The following is a 17,489-nucleotide window of genomic DNA, read 5'->3' on the forward strand; positions in this document are numbered from 1 at the left end:
CTGAACAAGGAGGAAATGGGTCTCCACGAGGGGAATAGCAGACACCACAGTTCTCCAAAGAGCTTTTGAGTGGTGCTACTGGCCACGGGGAGATCAGTGCTCTAGGATCCAATAAACCTGCTCTCTCCACTGTACACACAACTTTCATATTTATGTATCTCCCAGTCCTAGCTCCAGAGAACGTCCCATAAGAACTAGGGTGAGCCAAGAGTTTTTTATAATGAAGTGGGAGTGACAGCCGGTAAACAGAAAGCAGAATAGGTTTGAAGCCTTCAGGCCAAATCAAAGAGAACAGAGAAAGAGAAAACCACAGGTCTCTGTGGGTAACTTCTGATATGACTCAGTCTCTATCTTGTACACTGGAAATAGCAGCTTTTCTAAGAACATGATATCCTTTCTCATTTATACGGTATAATTATTACTTTAGGGAATTGTCTTCACTCTATTTGGTTCTTGGTGGAATTTGATTTCATTATATGATCTTGTTTGTGGGTTTTGGGGCTTAAGCTGTAGACAGCATTCACTTATTCATACAATAAAATATAGAAAAGTTACGCTGATAAGATTTTGCTATAATTTTTATACAAGGTAATTAAATTCCAGCCTAATGTGCCAAGACAGAACATTACTATATACATTTGGCATTTGTTTAGCCCCAGAAAATTCACTCATCCAAGAAGTCCACTGATAGTGTACCCATTTAATATAATTATCCTATTATGCATCAAATAATGTGTTTAAAGAATTAGGGAACCTGCTTTCTTCACTGCAGCAAGCTGTAAATGAAATGAAATCACCCTGGCTATGATATTAAAAGTATTGAGAACATGTTTTACTCAGTCTGCTCTAACTGAGTAAAGGCAAATTTTTCAGAATGACAGAATATTGTACACATTTCTTTGGAAGTAAGAATCTTAAGAACTTTTCATTAAAATGTTACTTAGGTTGATCTGTATAACACATTCTAGGCCTCTCTAGTTGACAGCAAAGTAATACTGGTGCCTGTGTGTTGCATGTAACTGTGGCAGTTCAGGAATCAGTTCCAATTTGCTGACCATCACAGCATTTGTTCATTGCTAGATAAGGTTTCCCATAGCACAGTTTCTTGATCGACAGTCAGTAAGACTCATCTGTTTATCTTTAAAGCCTTCCTTCCACTTGACCTTCAAAATGCCCTCTAATGCCATATATACAAATAGAAGGTGAAGAAAAATCATTTGAACTAAACAACAGAGTAATTTCCAAACTATCTTTTTCAGGTTAAAAAAAAGAACAGAAATGATTAAGAAAAGAGCAACTATATCTTAATTATCTTGGCGTTGCCCACAGTGCCTTGATCATAATATACACCCAAAAAGTAGTCATTGAATAAATGAATGAATCAGTTAATCAGTTAGTTAATGAAATAAATGTCTTCACGTTTTGCAAAACAATTTGGTTAAGTAGTTGGTGGAAGTTCTGTTTATTGACAAACGACTAGAGGAAAAGATTATTGTAGATAATCAAGAGACTAGAAATGGCTACTTTCTGTGTGTGAAAGTGTTTTCTTGTCATCAAACTCTATTTCTGAGATAGGTTTACCCATTAGTGACTGCCAGACCTCAGAGAACCTTGACTCCTCTGTAGCAGGACCATAACCTGGAGTCCTAAAGGCTGGATGCTGTCCTCAGATGTGTTTGATAAACCTGTGCAATTATTTTTTGAGACTCTCAAATATTGAGAATTTTCATGTCCAAATTTCTGGCTTCTTTGGCATACTGCAATTTCTGGCAACACTAGACCCATATTCTTATATGTCAATGAATGTCTGTAGTTAAGTAACACCTACCCCTTCTAGATGGCATGTCTTGCCTAGTTTTCTTCATTCTCACCAGCTGCTGCTAACTCCAACATGGCAGTCTAATGCCAATCGATGTTTATTATCTTCTTTGCATTATTATTTCTCTTAAAGTAAGTGAATACTTCTATGGCACCAGATTGCTTGGATAAGTACGTGTTATCAGAAAAAATGAAAGAGAGCGAATTTTCATTTGAAAATGGAATAATCGTCTCTTGCTGATTAATATGCAAATGAACCGTGTGTGGGGAAAGAATACCATAAAGCTTGCTTCAATAATTCACTTTACTTGCATAATTCCTGTAAGCATTTGAATGTTAAACCCTTGCTTTACAAATATCTGTGAGGAAGGGAAGAGGAAATTGAGTCTGTTTGCAATACCATAATCAAGTCAGAAAAAGAAAATGGAAAAATCTGGGAAAGTATAGACAGCAGGAGATAAAAGGAGAAAGGAAACATTTCCAACTCAAACTTCCATTTTTTCTATATCCACTTCTTGCCAAATATTGTTTTGTTTTTAATTATTCTCTCTCTTTTCATTTTCAGTTTTAATTATTCTTAAACTGTTCCCATCTTCTCACCAGGAATTTTTTGGCTTATCAACAACTGGAGGTAGGATGGGCTTATAAGGAAATGAAGTCCAACACCAACAATAGTAATAATGATAATAATATCTGTCATTTATTGCCCTTCTCTCTGCCTGCCACTGGGTTAGGGGCTTTAAATACATTAGCCTTAATCCTCTCGATAATTATTTAAAATAGCATTGCACCCCCATTCTTACAGACATGACTGAAGCTTACAATGATTAAGTAATCTTCCCCAGCTAAAAAGAGCAGAACAGAGATTCAAATTAGGTCCACATGATCGCACTATGCACGCTCTTTCCACTTGGACTTGCTTAATAGTTGGCTAATCATTCCAACTGGATCATTAACTCATGCTTAAAAAGATAATGACCATATCCATCTCTTTCAGAGTTCATTGATCTTGAATTAGAATTTACAAAAAAAATTATCTTCCAATAATGTAAACCACAGTTAGTCTTTACTTTCTCAAATTAACTCATGAAAAGATTTTAAAATTTCAGAGCTTTTATTGCATAGTTTTCTAAATTTGAACATATGTATTATTATATATACAGAATATTAGCTATAATAAATATATATTTCAAATATGTATATGAACATATATATCATTATATATAAAGTATATTAGCTATAATATTGTATTAGTTTGTTTTCATACTGCTATAAAGAACTGCCTGAGACTGGGTAATTTATAAAAGAAAGAGGTTTAATTGACTCACAGTTCAACATGCTGGGGTTGGCCTCAGGAAACTTACAATCATGGTGGAAGATGAAGGGGAAGCAAGACACCTTCTTCACAAGGCGGCAGGAAGGAGAAGTGCCAAGGGAAGGGGGAAGAGCGCCTTGTAAAACCATCAGTTCTCATGAGAACTCACTCACTATCAGGAGAACAGCATGGAGGAAACCACCCCCATGATTCACATACCCCCACCTGGCCTCTCCCTTGGCATGTGGGTATTATGGGGACTATGAGGATTACAATTCAAGATGAGATTTGGGTGGGGACACAAAGCCTAACCATATCAAATGTACACAAAGTTCTAGTGTATGTGTGTATGTGTATACGTATATATACACACATACACAAATATCTGCAAATTTAATCTATGTATGGGATTTAAACTATTTTCTAATGAAAATACTTATTTGTTCGTTCATTCATTCAGAGCAGCAGTATAGAGATGAAAACACAGAGGCAAAATCTGATCCTACCATTTACTAACTACAAAGTCTTGCTCAAACTACTTACCTATCTTTATTTCAGTCTTCTTACTTTAAATTAAGATGAACAATGCCAGCTTTATTTGAAAATTAAATGAGTGTATAGGGATATTCAGGTCATCTATTTCTTTTTGACTATGCTTGAATAGCTTGTTTGTTTCAAGAAATTTGTCCATTTCCTGTAAGGTGTATTAATTGTCATAAAGTTCTTAATATACTTTTCATGTGGAATCTGTAGTGGTATCACCAGTCTCATTCCTCTAAGTGGTAATTTGTGTCTTCTCTCTTTTTGTGAATATTTTTGCCAGAGGTTTATCAATGGTATTTATCTTCTCAAAGAAAGAGTTTTAGGTTTCATTGATTTTTCCTTATTATTCTTCTATTTTATATTTTATTAATTTCCACTCAGATATTTATTATTTTCTTTGGTCTGATTACTTTGGTTTGCATTTGCTATTTTTTTACTTGTTTCTTAAGGTTGAACCTTAGGTCATTGACTTCAGACCTTTCTTCTTCTTTTCTAATAGGGATTTTAGTGCTGTTTCCTTCTAGTTATTACTTTAGTAGTGGCCCACAAATTTTAATATGTTTACTCTTCACTCAGTTAAAATACTTAAAAATTTTTCTTTATATTTGTTCTTTGACACATGGGTTTTGTTTATTTTCCAGATATTTAGGGATTTTCCTGTTACTAATGCTCATTTAATTTCATGTGGTCAGATAGCTTACCTTGTGTAACTTGAATTATACTGAATTTATTTGTTTATAAATTTATTTGTTTATCTTTATTTTTAATTTTTATGGGTAGCTAGTATATGTGTTCAAATATTAGAAAACTATGCAATGAAAGCTCTGAAATTTTATATATATAAAGCATAGCTATATATGTCATATTTATAACATAGTTATATATGTCATATATAACATTGTTATATATGTTATATATGTCATATATGTACCATTGATATATATATCATATATGTACCATTGTTATATATGTCATATATGTACCATTGTTATATATGTCATATATGTACCATTGTTACACATGTCATATATGTACCATTGTTATATATGTCATATCTGTAACATTGTTATATATGTTATATCTGTAACATTGTTATATATGTTATACATGTTATATATAACGTGGTTATATATGTTATATATAACGTGGTTATGTATGTTATATATAACGTGGTTATGTATGTTATATATAACGTGGTTATGTATGTCATGTACGTTATATATATAACATGGTTATGTATGTCATGTACGTTATATATATAACATGGTTATGTATGTCATGTACGTTATATATATAACATGGTTATGTATGTCATGTATGTTATATATATAACATGGTTATGTATGTTATATATATATGACATGGTTATATATGTTATATATGACAGTTATATATGTTACATATGTTATATATGACATAGTTATATATGTAACATGTTATATATGACATAGTTATATATGTTATATATGTCATATGTATGTGACATAGTTATATATGTCATATGTATGTGACATAGTTATATTTTATGTATATAACATAGTTATATATGTCATATGTATAGCATAGTTATATATGTTATATATGTTATATGTATAGCATAGTTATATATGTTATATATGTTATATGTATAGCATAGTTATATATGTTATATATGTTATATGTATAGCATAGTTATATATGTTATATATGTTATATGTATAACATAGTTATATATGTTATATATGTTATATGTATAACATAGTTATATATGTTATATATGTTATATGTATAACAGTTATATATGTTATATATGTTATATGTATAACATAGTTATATATGTTATATATGTTATATGTATAACATAGTTATATATGTTTTATATAACTGTTATATATAACATATATAACTATGTTATACATATAACATATATAATTATGTTATACATATAACATATATAATTATATGTATAACATACGTAACATATATATAACTATATATATATGGGTTACATGAGATATTTTGATATGGGCATACAATGTGTAATAATAACATCAGGGTAAATGGGGTATCCAAAATTCCTTTACATTTATTGAGTCTTATGAACATGAATATGATCTATTTTCGTAAATGTTCTGGGTGTACTTTAAAGAATATGCATGTGTGATACTGTGGGTTGTAGTGTTCTATAAATGTCAATTTAGGTCAATAAGTTGACAGTATCATTTAGATCAATTGATAGATAATGTCCAATTTTTCTATATGTTTACTGATTTTTTTGTATACTTGTTCTATCAGTTATTGAGAGAATGGCATTGAAATATCTGACTATAGTTATAGATTTTTTTATTCTTTTTGCAGTTCTATTAGCTTTTCTTCATATATTTTGGAGCTCTGTTATTAGGTGCATAACTCTTTAGAATTATTATGTCCTCTTGATAAATTGACCCCCTTATCAATATAAAATGATCTTTTTTATTCCTGGTAAATTTCTGTACTCTGAAAACTACTTTGTTGACATTAATTTAGCCATTCCAGCTTTCTTTTCAATAATGTTAGCATTATTTTATCTTTCTTCATTTTTTAAATTTTAACCTATTTGTGCCTGTATATTTAAAGTATGTTTCTTGGAGGCAGCTTATAATTTTGGCTTCTCTTTTATACAATCTGGCAATGTCTGCCTTTTGATTAATTGCTTCTATTATGATTATGATGTGGTTGTTTCATAAATGTGTTATTTTGTATTTTTATTTGTCCCATGTGTCCTGGTTCCATGTTTTTCCTTTTGTTAAAATCTTCTGTTGGGTTAAGTATTTTTTATGATTCCCTTGTATTTCATGTATTTGTTTCAAATTTTTGTTGTGTAATTTTGGTGGTTGTCTTAAAGTTTGCAGTACATATTTTTAACTTACCACACTAGAAAGTCAAAAGAGATTATACCATTTTATATATAGTATAAAAACATGGAACATTTTTCCATTTTCCCTCTTAACCTTTGTGCTGTATCATAGCTTTTACTTCTATATATTATAGATCCTACAATACATTATTATTTTTGCTTTCAACAATTATCTTTTAGAGACTTAAACAAGAAGAAAATTTTTTTCTATTTCCCCATATAGTTGCCATTTCTGATGCTCTTCATTCCTTTGTGTAGCTCCAGACTTTCATCTGGTATCATTTTCCTTCTGCTTAAATAACTTCCTTTCATATTTCTTGAAGTGCAGATTGGCTGGTTATAAATTCCTTTGTGTGTATGAAATGTCTTTATTTTGTGCTCCGCTTTGAAAGTGAGACACCCTACTCTGTCTCCTCAGCTTGGGAAACCACTGGACTCTGTTGGGATTCCCTTTTTGCTCCACTGACTGCAGACTTTCTCCAGGCAGTGAGCTGGGCAGTGACAGCCTTCCCCCATTTGTGTGCTGCTTCTTAGGGGTGACTACTTCCATTGTCGGATGTCCAGTGCCTTGAGAAACTATTTTATCTCTTTTACCTGGTTTTTAGTTGTTTCAGGCATAACAGTTAATCAGGTCCCTCTTGCTCCATTTTGGTCAGAGGTGGGATCTCTGGGCTCTAGATGGAACTGGATTTTCCTGAGAGTTCCTCCCAGTCCACCCAGCTAGAACAGAGCGGCCTTCTCACTGGACACTGGGCATGTTGGTCCAGGGTCATAGAAGAGCAGCATCGTCACAGTGTGACCTCAGCTGAGCCTTCCACTGCGTACTTGGTTTCATTTTAAGTCCCCTCTCTCAAGACTTCCTAAATGTCAATTATCTGACCCACCTGGGCACTATGTAGAATATTCTTATTGTTGTTGTACTGGATTTACAAACTCTAGAAGCACATTAGAGAAAATGAAGGGACTTTGCTAAATTTTAAGCTGTTCCTTGAGCTGCCCTCAATGTTATTTTATCCATTTAGAGTCCAAGTTTTTCCATAGTTCCCCCTAACACAAATGCACACTCATGCTCACTCTCTCTCTCACACACTAAGACACAAGGGAGTATTGCTCAGGCCCTCAAAGACAGATCGCCACAGGGACTTCTGTGAGACACTTTCTCAGCACATATTTTCTAGCCATAATGTCTTCTGAAATCAAAGCCAACCTAACAACAGAATTTCCCCAGTAAAATCACAGCTAATTGACTCTGAATTTATAAACGAGGCACACATTCAAATCCATGCGGGATCTTGTTGTGACCAGTGTGTGTTTTCCAGATTCTCTAAACTCACAGAGTGAAAACAGGGTCATCTATATCAAATCCTCTCAGTGGAAGATCCCTTTCTTTCTCCAATTTGAGAGGCCCACAGAGTAATCATTAGACAAAGGATCGTTTGTGTCAAGTTTTAAGAAAATTTGGCCAAAGCGATTTAATCAAGCCCAATGGAAAGCTTTCTACGAGAGCCTGGGCCACCTGGAACTTTATTCTCGTCATCTGAGATCGAGCGGCTCAGCACCTCACATGGTAGGAGGACTATGTATTCCTTTCCCTTCGTGAAGGCTCTTAAGTTCTGAACTGGGACCTGAGAAATGTTTGAATTGGGTAACGTGAAAGGAGCTTCTAATCTACTAAACAGAACGTCCATACGTGTCATGTCCTGAGGATAAATGTTGGCATCTCCTGTGATTGAAGCTTAGCACTCCTGGCCTCCTGAGGTGAAACTTCAATGAGCTTTAGCTCTTTCAGCCACGAGTTGTTTAGGCTTGAGCTAAGCACGTTACCTGAGCTGGTTTCTGTTTCTTTATCTGTTGGTACAAAAGGGAGATGACAATTCGCTTTCTAAGATCCTTTCCGAATCCAACAGGCTTTGATTATTTTTGTTTAGGTACTGGGCAAAATTACTCTGAATATAATGCTGTTTCATTCAGTAAATTCTATGCAACAGACTAAAATGTGTATGACCAATATACTGGGTCCATGTGACAACAACAACAAAATCCAGATAACTGGCAAAATCTAAGCCATTGACTTAATTCTTTACACCTTATTGAGGCTAATTCATTAATAAAACAGGTCATCCATTGAGATTTCATGTGAACATAAATAATGAGTGGCAGAGTTAGAATAAAGTCTAAGATAGCTCAAAGTTTTTCATCCTGTGCAAAGCTTTCACTCTATATATTATTCCATAAAATAAAAATATGCCATATTAAAGGAAAGAGAGCTCAGAATTGAAAATATAAAACTTCCCATCACTTCAATTTATCCTGTTAGCATCTCAAATTCAACGTTACATTAACATGGTTCATTACACTTAATGATTTCAATAGCAATAAAGACAATAGTTTTCAGAAATCACTTAGATCTTCCCGTGGTCTTTAGAAAAAGATTTTGTTTACTTTCCTGCATAGATCCTTTCCAGGATTTTTAATCTAAACATGATTTCTTTGACAATCCAAATTATGAAAATTATTAGCACAGCTAGCCACTACTGCATCCTTACAGTGATGAACAGTAAGCTAATTAGGTGTGTAGTGGCATATTCTATTGGTAATTAACCAGCTGGGATGGAGTTATTTACACCTCTGGAAGCTGTGTAAATCTTACAGTTCTGAAGCTGGCAATAGAATTTTAAACTTACACTTAAAAGGCTGATGAAAAACTTTAAATATAAGCTTCATTGTTGTTATAAAATTTCATTTTTTATGAGATTTGCATTCCTTTCATTGATTAAATACTCATATCTTCATACATTTATATGTTTGTGTTTATGTATATATATATATATCTGGTCCTGTGTAGGCAGAAAACATTAAAATGTTCAGATTCAAAGGAAATGAGAATTGATGCTAAACTTTGTGGCCTTGTTAATGTTTTGGATTCAAAATCATTTTGAAGATCTAAGGTCCAATAGTATTTCATCTAGTAAAAATAAAACTGAAATTCCCTTAGCAACATGCTATAGTACGGAGCCCATAAAGTCCATTTGAAAACCAAAGGACTGTAAAGTGATCCACTATAATCAAATCTGTCTTGCTATGCTAGATGATATGAACTGTTCTTTAATTGTTGTTTTGCAGAGATAAATAAAGCAAAACACTAGATTCTGATTTATGTGGCATTTTACAAACCAAAATCCATTTTTAAAAAAATTTTGTATCACATTCCCTCAGAAGCACCAGGGAGAATTGAGGACATCATGCTGATGACTTTTATTAGTGTGCTGATATATAAATGATGCTACCTGTGAGGAGTGGGTAGGAGAATGGGCCTAAATGCAATTATCTCCCACTTCATGTCCAATCCTACTCATCCATCAGTGCAGCCCCTGCCTCCTTTACAGACGGGCCCTGCCTGCCCCGCCTCATTTAGCCCTCCTCCTCCTGTAGTCCTAGCAACTGTTATCCTACCTTTATTTCATCATGCAGCCAGAGTCTGCCAAATGACACCCTTTCAATCATTGTTAGATGAGTCTTGCTTATGTTTTATCTTCAAAGTGTGCGTCTCTGGGAGCTTCATAAATAGCATCCACCAGGATTCTGAATAAATCGCAAATTCAGTCACTCAACGAGAAACACTCAATGTATCAGTCACGGTGCTGGGCAGAAGGAGACCCCAGGGAATGACACAGATATAAAGGTGTGTTCTCCTGTAGTTACTCGGGGGGCAGGCAGGGCAGGGTTGCTGAGCCAGGTCCGGGCTTCCTTAGGAGGGTCTGCTGCAGTGAGATGTGCGGCCCGGAGGAGCAGAGGAAACTTTTCTGCACATAGGTGCTCTCAGGTGGAAAAGGGAGAAGCTGTGCCAGATTTATCAATCAGGTGAATTAGCTCACCTCCCCTGGAAAGCAGTGAGTAAGGGGTAGAGAAGAGCAAGAAAAGGGGCTGGGAGGGTGGGCTTCCTGTCATGGAAGACTTATCAGGAGTGGAGACCTTCCTCCTGCTGCAGTCATGTGATGCTTTATGACTGGGATACACTCTGAGAAATGTGTTGTTAGATGATTTTGTCACTATGCAGATAGTGCACTTACACACACCTGGATGGGACAACTCCACTACACACCTAGGCCCTACGTTGTAGCCTATTGCCCCCAGGAAACAAACCTGTACAGCAAGTGATCCTCCTGAATACTGTAGACAATTGTAACACAATGGTAAGTATTTATGTATCTAAGCATAGAAAAGGTGCAGTAAAAATGTAGCATAAAAGAGAAAAAATGGTACACCTATATAGGGCATTTGCCATAGGGCTTACAGGACTGGAAGTGGCTCTCAGTGAGTCAGTGAGTGAGTGGTGAGTGAATGTGAGGGCCTAGGGTATCACTGTACACTACCGGAGACCTGATAGACACTGTGCACTTAGGCTACACTCCATTTATACAAAATAGTTTTCTTCAGTAATAAATTAACCTTAGCTCACTGTAAGTTTTTTACTTTAGAAACTTTCCAAGTTTTTAACTTTTGACTCTTTAGTAATAACAGCTTAAAACACAAACACATTATACAGCTGTACAAAATATTTTTTCTTTACATCCTTATTCTATAAGCTCTTTATTTTTAAAATATTTTATTTCCTTTTACTTTTTAAACTTTGTTGCTAAAAACAAAGACACAAACATACACATTAGCCTGAGCCTACACAGGGTCAGAAGCATCCATGTCACTGTCTTCTACCCCCACTTCTTGTCCCACTGGAAGGTCTTCAGGGGCAATGGCAGGCATTGAAGCTGCATCTCCTATGATCACAGTGCCTTTTTCTGGATGCCTCCTGAAAGAACAGGTGTCACACTAACTGAGCTCCTGTCACATGGAAGGAAACATCAGGGGTAGGAAAAAAGTTCCACCCTAACATCCACAAATAGATGTGTTTCATGAGGACAAGGAGCAAGTTCTCACACTTCTTGGTATTTACATGCCTAAGATTTGTTGTCCTAATTAACATATTGTACCCCTTTTATTCTAATCTTAAGGTCCAAAAGAAAATTAGTTAGGTATGTTTTTCCAATAGCCAAAACAGAAATATGAATGCAATTCTCATTACGACATTTCACATTCATTCAGGGGGAAACTCAGCATCTGCAAAGCCAGAAGAAGAGTCTTGCTTTTCACTGTTCAGTAAGAGCCAATGAGATCTTGAAGTGAACAGATTTGGAAAAGTGACGTGAACAGCCAAGATCAGCAAATAGCAAGGAACACAAAGAAAAGCTAGCAAGAAAGTAGGAAAATCAATATGAAAATTGACCACTAATATATCCATAAGTGTATATATTATTTTAAACAACAGATCTGAATCTGTTGCACACCAGGGCTGCTGTGATGCATAGCTCTGGCGGGTGCATTCTGATTGTCATCTGTCTGACTGACTGGGCAGAGCCCAGCTCCAATGGCTACATTCAATGTTCATGCACCCTCTGGAGCTGTGCCAGGCTGTGTACCTATTTACACCCTATAATGTTCTAACTTTACTGGAAGAAAGGACTGAAACAGTATGATTATCATTCTCTAGTTCTGTGACTACCCATTCATTTCCCTGACAGAAGTGTTAATACTTGAGTGCAGGCACCATCTCTGCGTCACTTTTGCACCCTTTTGAACGCACAACACAGTGCAGGTGTAGAGCACTGTGTAGAGCAAGTACTCAGTAAATTTTCATTTAATGATCCAAAGCTTTCACGGTCTGTTTAACTCTCTATAGCTGAACTTCCAAAACAGTAGCCAATATCTATACATGGTTAATAAGCACTTGAAATGAGGTTAGCCCGAATTGTAAAATACACACAAGATTTTGAAGACTTCAGATGAAATAATGCAAAACATCTCATTAATAATATTTATATTGATAATGTTGAAATGGTAACATTTTGGATATATTAAGTTAAATAAAATATATTATTAATATTATTTTTTCCTGTTTGTTTTTACTTTTTACTTTGGCTATGAGAAAATTTAAAACTATATGTGTGGCTTGTGTTTGTGATTTACATTAGATTTCTTTTGGCTAAGGACGGCCACCTTAGACAAAAACCTGGATGGTAATTTGACTTAAAGTTTATTTATTTATTTATCTATTTTGGTAGCCATACTCATAAGTTAGCACTATGCCAACGGAGTGTAAAAGTTTTGCTGCCATTAGAACTTGTGTAATAATTTCACTGTGGCATATAAAGAATATTTGTATTGCAATAATAACATGATTAAGAATATCAATAGTCAGTATTACCTGTACTCCTGATGAACTTAGAAGTAAATTATGCTCTGTTCGACAATGTGGATTGTCTTTCCCTTCTGAAGTTACCCTCAGATATAGTCAAACCAGGAAGCTTGGACTTCCTTCTAAAAATGATCACTGAGGTCATGCAGTGGAAGGAACTCAGATTTTGAGGAGCTGTGTACATCTGAATGTTAGACTCTGAAAGAAACACGTGGGCGTGGAAACAAGTGTTTTGGGTGCTGCATTAGTATAAAAATCCATCACATCTAACTTTTCACACTTTTTAAAAATTATAAATCGAGATAATGTATTTTACATATTCACTTTTAAATAATTGCTGATAAAATGAAAAATATTCATTAAGGGTAAGGATAATTTTACTTTATGGAATTGACAAATATAATTGCTTTAAAATTATTTTTTGAGGCTTTTTTTTTTTTACTTGACCAAATCTTGGCTTTTGGTTAATTTGAAAATAACATGATAGAAGCATACCTGATGAAAAATTATAAGATGTGATAAACTTACTTGAACCATTTTTGTCACTGTTAGTCATAGTCTTAGTTAAATTTTGTAATATATGTCACATAGGAACATCTTCCTTAAAAATTTTCAATATTTTGAAAAGCATCCCTCTCACATATTTTTAACAAGTGAGAATATGCAGTGTTTAGTTTTCTGTTTGAGCATGAATTTGCTTAAGATAGTGGTCTCCAACTGCATAGATGTTGCTGCAAAGGACATGATTTCATTCTTTTTTATGGCTGCAAAGTAGTCTATGGTGTATATGTACCACATTTTCTTTATCCAATTCACCACTGATGGGCAACTAGGTTGATTCCATGTCTTTGCTATTGTGAAAAGTGCTGCAATAAGCATGTGACTGTATGTGTCTTTTTGGTAAAATGATTTGTTTTCTTTTGGATATGTGCCCAGTAATGGGATTGCTTGGTTGAATGGTAGTTCTGTTTTAAATTATTTGAAAAATCTCCAAACTGTTTTCCACGGTGGCTGAACTAATTTACATTCTTACCAACAGCGTATAAGTGTTCCCTTTTTTCTGCAGTCTTGCCAACACCTATTTTTTTTTACTTTTTAATAATAGCCATTCTGACTGGTATGAGATGGTATCTCGTGGTTTTGATGTGCATTTCTCTAATAATTACTGACATGAGCATTTTTTCAGGTTTGTTGGCTGCTTGTGTATCTTCTTTTGAGAAGTGTCTGTTCATGTATTTTACCCATTTTAATGGGTTTACTTGTTTTTTGCTTAATTGTTTAAGTTCGTTATAGGTTCTAAATACTAGACCTTTGTCAGATTCATAGTTTGCAAATATCTTCTTCCATTCTGGAGGTTGTCTGTTTACCCTGCTGATAGTTTCTTTTGCTGTGCAGAAGCTCCTTAGTTTAATTAGATCCATTTGTCAGTTTTTGTTTTTGTTGCAATTGCTTTTGAGGACTTAGTCATAAATTCTTTCCTAAGGCCCATGTCCAAAATGATATTTCCTACATTTTCTTCTAGGATTCTTGTAGCTTGAGGTCTTATATTTAAATTCTCAATTCATCTTGAGTTAATTTTTTTATGTAGTGAAAAGTAAGGGTCCAGTTTTATTCTTCTGCATATGACTAGCAAGCTCTCCCAGCACTATTTATTAAATAGGAAGTCCTCTATTTGTTGCTTATTTTTGTCAACTTTGTCAAAGACTAGATGGCTGTAGGTGTGTGGTTTTATTTCTGGGTTCTCTATTCTGTTCCATTGGTCTGAGTGTCCAGCTTTGTACCAGCAGCATGCTGTTTTTGTTACTATAGCCTTGCAGTATAGTTTGAAGTCAGATAATGGGATGCCTCTGGGTTTGTTCTTTTTGTTTAGGATTGCTTTGGCTATTCGGCCTCATTTCTGGTTCTATATGAATTTTAGAATAGTTTTGTTTCCAATTCTGTGAAAAATGACATTTGTAGTTTGATAAGACTAGTGTTGAATCTGGGGATTGCTTTAGACAGTATGGTCATTTTAATGATACAATTCTGCTTCTAATCCATGAGCACAGAATGTTTTTCATTCATTTGTGTCATCTATCATTTTTCTAGCAGTATTTTGTAGTTCTGCTTGTAGAGATCTTGCACCTCCTTTGTCAGATGTATTCCTAGGTATTTTCTGTATGTGGCTATTGTAAATGGGATTGTGTTCTTCATTTTGCTCTGTTTGAATGTTATTGGTGTATAGAAATGCTACTGATTTTTATACATTGATTTTGTATCCTGAAACTCTGCTGAAATAGTTTATCAATCAGTTCCAGGAGCTTTTTGGTGGTGTCTTTAGGGTTTTCAAGGTATAGAAAACCACAAAGAGCGAAAGTTTGACTTCCTTCCCTATTTGGATGCCTTTTATTTCTGTCTGTTGTGTAGGCACTATTTTAAAAGGAGTGTTATCTTCAATGTATTTGAGTGACTAGCAATTACATTTTAATTGTTATTAAAATCATAATAAGTTTTTATGAACATTTACTTGGCTGAATTAGAAGCAAAGAGAGAGGGTATGACCTGTGTAATACCTTGTGTTTATTTTCTTTTTCTCTGAATTTCTGTCTTCCCCTTTTTTTAAGTAAATAAGATACAAATGATGAGCATCATTTTGTTGCAGGCATTAGGTGATAATCTAGGAAGGTCTGGAGACAAGACGAGGTGTTCTCAAAGCCACTGGCAGGCCGCCCTATCACCAGGCTAGCATTGCATTTCAAGGGGCACAGTGGTCTTTCTGAACAGTTAACTTGTATTGCCTGTTTCAAATATGACAGTGTGAGTTGGATTCTCCCTGCCTGACTAGGTTTTTAAAAGATTTTTAAAGAGGGATGGGCCAGATATAATTTTTTAAAGAGGGATGGGCAAAATATAATCTGATGGGAAAGATCTACTCTGGGGAAAATACAAAAATTCTGTGTGTTTAATTTTAGCAGATTAAGAAATCACTGAGGAAAGGAACAATTCCAGAGGCAAGATTTTTTTTTTATTCCTCAAATCTGCCACTAGGTTCAGCCGCTTAATTTAGAAAATTGATGACAGATCTATTTATAAAACTGCAAGTATTTTTGTAATGGTAATAGTTTTGTATAATCCTTGAAAAAATATTTCGTTTGGCTTCCCATTAATTAATGGTTCCAAAGATGAATATGGGGTCAAAATGAATCTAAATGAGCTAGTAAGTTTTTTTATGATATGCAAGCACAGGAAAGTTACAGGATGAGAGCATTTTCATCTTTCATATATTTGACAGGGAAACTAGAATATCAAAGCTTTTGTCATTGAACTATACAGTAGTTATTCAGTTTGATTTCAACAAATGTAAAATTAGGAGTCCAACATATTGGAACTCGATATTATTATAATTTGTAATATATTTATATATACTGGGTAATGTGAATAAATTTTACTTATTTAGGTCTGCCTTTTTCTCTTCTATTAAATTCAAATATTTGGACAGTGCTTCATAAAATTAGTAAGATAAGGTCAAAATATATTTCATATTATTTCATGTAAAATGTAATATACAAAATTAAAATCAGAAAATATATGTGATCCTAAAATATATTTAAAATTTGTATTATCTAGAAATACACTCATGAAGGAGAGCTGTGTTCTTTCTTTGAATGGCTACTTTCAGTTAACTTTTCCTTAGATAGACTCTATCAAGCCCATCACTTGAATAAACTGTAAAATAAGATGGAAAACATTGTATAAAAGAATAAGCTAATCAAAAGTCATGACTGAGCTATTTTGTACATAATTGCATACATGAAAATGTGTACATAGCGATAAATATAAACATGGGGGGAGATACAGCTCCAAGGCAAGGAAATATTGACTTCAGAGTGTATAATCAGATTTTTACTACACTTATATTACATGCTAACAAAGCTATTAGCAACATCATTTACAAAATCTACAGGTTCTAAGGGTTGATGATAACATAGGTCATCGTGAAGTACCCTTTTACAAAGTCACAAAAATATTAAGAATCTCTATTGCAGCCTTCTTCAATTCATAGTTGTTATTAACAGGAGCTTAAAAGCAAATTAACCAAAAGGGAGAGAGAAACTATTAATAATTCCACACTTGTCTCTCGTAAGTAAGGCATACTCTGGATCCTTTCCACGTGAGTATAAAAATTGAATGCAGAGAAATAGAAAAAAATGAAAATACATTGTATCCAGGTGGGTGTTGCAGAAAGTTGATGTAATCTTGATTGAGAGAGACAGACAGACAAACGGACAGAGATGGACATAAATGCAGAGATATTCTTCTGAAGCAGAGAACAATATGTAATTCAGAGAGTTACTACTCTTAAAAATTCTTACATTTTACATTTTTACATTTTATTTTATCTTTTTCTATTCAACCTAATAAATATTTTATTAGTGAGGGTTTTTCTTTTTTCACATTCACTTTTAAAATCTATTTGCCTGTCCATTTGTATGTGACACTATATTTAGTGTATGAGTAAGACTCAAATTCAGGCACCTTTCCATGATTTGCTATACATGGCATCCATTTACTCCAGTCAAATACATTCTTGAGAGGTCCAGTGTGTTTATGTCACTGTGTGTGTATGTGTGTGTGTTTATTTTTATCCCTTTCTCTTAGAAAAATGTTAGCATTTTCTGCACACTTTTAGGAATGCTAAATGTTCCCCC

At 34.2% G+C, this 17,489-nt stretch overlaps 1 protein-coding gene and 1 long non-coding RNA gene across 6 annotated transcripts in view; both read left to right on the plus strand.

Moving 5' to 3' along the window:
* The window catches only part of PACRG (parkin coregulated), a 592,936-nt gene that overhangs the window by 271,374 nt on the left and 304,073 nt on the right, over nt 1-17,489 (plus strand). The window lies entirely within an intron of this gene.
* LOC129060239 (uncharacterized) lies at nt 9,835-12,250 on the plus strand. The gene is made up of 2 exons (XR_008526783.2): nt 9,835-10,233; nt 11,652-12,250. It is a non-coding gene; the product is annotated as an uncharacterized LOC129060239 (long non-coding RNA).

Source organism: Pongo abelii, chromosome 5 (assembly GCF_028885655.2).
Source record: "Pongo abelii isolate AG06213 chromosome 5, NHGRI_mPonAbe1-v2.0_pri, whole genome shotgun sequence".
Classification (NCBI taxonomy): Eukaryota; Metazoa; Chordata; class Mammalia; order Primates; family Hominidae; genus Pongo; species Pongo abelii.